This window comes from Drosophila kikkawai, chromosome 2R, assembly GCF_030179895.1.
Source record: "Drosophila kikkawai strain 14028-0561.14 chromosome 2R, DkikHiC1v2, whole genome shotgun sequence".
In the NCBI taxonomy this organism is placed as follows: domain Eukaryota; kingdom Metazoa; phylum Arthropoda; class Insecta; order Diptera; family Drosophilidae; genus Drosophila; species Drosophila kikkawai.
Genome location: NC_091729.1, coordinates 18,018,219 through 18,021,809, shown reverse-complemented (window position 1 = coordinate 18,021,809; position 3,591 = coordinate 18,018,219). Strand labels below are relative to the sequence as shown.

The window sequence follows — 3,591 nt, the reverse complement described above, 5'->3', positions numbered from 1 at the left end:
AAGGGAGGGAAAACCCAATTGAATATCTGGCTCTTGCGGTTGTTATATTCATATTATGCTTTTTTTTATTGCACAATTCACGCTGTTTGCCATTTCTGGGCCCAGTTGTTTGGCTGCCAACTTTATTTATAGGTCATTCATGATTCAGGGAACCGGCGGCACCGCAGCAGCAACAACAATGGCTTATGCCAAGTATGCTGCAAGTCGAGGATTGCGCCCAATATATTTTATTTTATTTTATTTTTTTTTTATTTTTCACAATTTCCAATTGCAGCCGCTGCGCTGGCCATTTTGTATTTGTTCCATCGCTGGAAATGCTTTGAAAGTATTTACAAACGTTTTCCAAGTTTTTCCCCTTTTTTTGTTTTTGTATTCGTGGCACTACAGACACGAGTTCCCTACAAATAAAAAGAGTACAGGAAATCTACAGCTGCAAGAGCAAACTGAATTATTGAACGCGGAGTACTCTGTTTGAAAATTTAAAGACTAATTTAAATTTAATTAAAGGGTTTTTTTTTGGATTAGGGAATATAATTTTAAATTACATTTTTAATTGATTTTTGTCTGTAAAGATATTAACTTGGTTCTTTATTTTAAAACTGCTGAAAATTATGGCTTCAAAGCAATCAAATATTATAAATATTCAATAATAGAAATATAGGATATGGGAAAACAGGGGCTTCAATTAGGATTTCCCTAAGCGATAATTGATTAAACCTCAAAATAAATAGATTTAGAATACATAAAATACATTTCTAAGTTACAAAACAGTTTGAAGTTTTTTAAAAAACCCTGTAATCCATATGGACAGAGCTAAAAACAAGTCGAAAATACTCCAATCCCGCTGACTGGCAGTGGCTTAGCACCAGGCCAAAGAGTGTTGGCACTGCCAAAAGCATTTCAATTTCAATTTCTCCGCTGAGGCCTTGCCACCGTATTGCTGCTGCTGCTGCTGCTGCAGCCCGAAATCGTGCCGTTAATCGCTTTAAATATGCGACAGGTTGCTGCCAGCTTGGTGGCGTCTCCGCGCTCGTGTTTTCAGCTGGATTTTGGCCGCTGTGAGCGAAGGATTTCATAACCGCCACAGCCGCCGCTGCATTTGTCCCACCGATTATGCAACTCGGCCAACAGTTGGGCCCAATTCAGGAAGTCATTTGCCAGGCGCATTACACAGCCTTTGTACAAATAAATGTTTATTTAAATTAGACGCCCGACTAAATAAACACAAAGAGCTGAAATAAACGGTAGCGTTTCTCGTTTGATTTTCACTTTCTATTTGCGGTTGGGATTTGATTTGTTTTCACCCATTTTTATTTTGCCTCTGTTATTTTATGCAAATTTTTGTTTCCCAGTCAGGGACTGCCATGAGGTGAATAATAAAAATAGATTTGAAAAGATATTTTCTAGCATCTATCTACAGATAAAAATAGATATTATCTGTGAATTGACTGGAATTGAGGCCATCTGTGAGCCTTTTCCTGTCATGTTATCCATAAAAATAGATTTAACAAAGCTTGCAAATGCTTCTTCCCTCAATGAAAAATTAGAAAGGTGTCCTTATACATATGTATATATGTATTAAAATGATAACAACATTTATTAGAAATCAATTTCGTCTTCCAGTTCCTGAACATATTGACAAGGAAAGTACATCATGAAAACTAGTAATACTGAAAAAAATATGTTTGCTTAGCATTAGAAACATGCTTTTGAATATATTCTGCTCACCTAGGAAAAAACAAATCACCAACGAACGCACTATATTTCTCTCTATTCCATATTCTTGCCATTGGTGTACGACTGTCGCTACTTTAATACATGAAATTGCGACTCCGAAAACCAGAGCAAAGAATACCCAGATCCTAAGTAGGACGCGTTTACTTCTTCTGTGAGAATCTGGCAGACATGTGCCCACAATCAGGAATATGCCCACAATCAGTATGAGGACCCAGGTGATGATCACGGCCTTCAGCAGAGTTTTATATGCCATTGGTGCGTCTTTATCTAGGCCAGAAGTGACATTATGTGGTAAGTGTAACAATCTAAGAACGTTTACTCAGATTCGAGAATCCGTGGGATATCTCTACCACTCCAGCCGAGTAGGTCATGCCTATGGTTAAATAACAAAAGCCCTTGCGAGTCAGTCCTTTGCACATTTCAATAATTTAGCTTGTTCTAATTACACAAAACTAAAAATGACAGAAAGAGTAATGTGAATAAGATGAAATTGTTTTCTATATACAAATATAAATACAATTTCTGATGTCTAAATACAATGTTGACTTGGTCACTAAAAATCTAATTGTTGTTGTAAAGGAATTGTCTTCATGTCCACCAAAAGGGACATGTGCATATTGAAAATAAAATTTTAATCAAACATATTTGTAATTGAATCAACAGCTTGTGGCTGGGACTGAGATTCGAAGGAGCATCCTGCCAAAACCCAGTCGGTTAAATGATTTTTTTGCGTACACAAAAATGCTAGAATTTTAATTAAATTTTCAAGCAATTGAAACCAACTTGCCGAAGGTTGACAGTGGGCGTTGCACTTTTGATTTTTTTTTGTTTTTGCTTTCGTTTTGTTAAAGCGGCAACAAATGTGCAGAAACTTTTCTGCCCAGTGGGTGGCAGTCGAAGGCTGGGCGCTGGCCATTAATTAACTAGAAATGCCATTTTCCACAATTATACGTTCCCCGACTATATAGAAATGTAAAAGCTAATTACATTGCAATTTGCCAGCGTAATAGTCCGGGCCGGGCCGGGCTTTGCAAACTGCATGCAAAGCGAATTATGTGCGGGCGCAAAGGGGCTAAGCGGGGGGCAGTGGCAGGCTAACAAGTTTCCGCGCTACTTCCTAGGAAATTTGAAATCAATGCAGAGAACGAGGGACACATCCTGCTGCCTCGGAAGTTTGTCCAGGCCCTCGTCGTCACCTTTTGCCTGGCTGGACACAGGTGTCCTGGCGCGGCATGTGTGAGTGCTGCTGCTGGTTCCGTGCGCGTTGCTAGGTATTATATGTATTATATGGCATGCAACGCTTTTTGTAGAATAGGTAAACTGAGAACATTGGTTGTAAATTTAGAATTTTTTTGTATTTTTCATACCCAATTTCAGGAAAATGGGAAAAAATAGATTACTTGCAAGGTCTAGGTATATCTGTAAATATTAAAAGCATAAGGTGTGATTGCATATCGAAGAATATTTAAGAATCTATTTAAGAATTAATTAAAGTTAAGATTCCTTTATAAAATATAACTAGAAATTTTGTTGGTTAGTTTTGACTTCTTCTTAGTGGAGAAAGTAGTTCCAAAAGACTCTACCCGTAAAGTAATGAAGTCTTACCATAAGTTTTAAGTCGAATAAACCGTTAAACCTAAAACCTTTAACATTCATGTACTATCCCTTGGGATCTTGCCTTCACCAGGCTGCAATTGACTTGGCCGGTTAATGGGCGATATAATTTGCATGTGGGCCTGGGCCGCTGTGCTTAGCGGTTACTTAAGCCGGCTTTAATTTGCCCAGAGTTGCAGGTACCGGCCATTGTTGATATATTAGTTGTTGATACGTATTACGTAATAGTATAGAAGTTGT

The 3,591-nt window shown here is 38.0% G+C and overlaps 1 long non-coding RNA gene across 1 annotated transcript; it reads right to left on the bottom strand.

The window, feature by feature from the left end:
• Positions 1–1,552: 1,552 nt before the first annotated feature.
• On the bottom strand, positions 1,553–2,240 carry LOC108082150 (uncharacterized). Its single transcript, XR_011444499.1, has 3 exons — positions 2,057–2,240; positions 1,729–2,004; positions 1,553–1,670 (listed from the first exon to the last, which is right to left on the bottom strand). It is a non-coding gene; the product is annotated as an uncharacterized lncRNA (long non-coding RNA).
• Between the last annotated feature and the right edge of the window lie 1,351 nt (positions 2,241–3,591).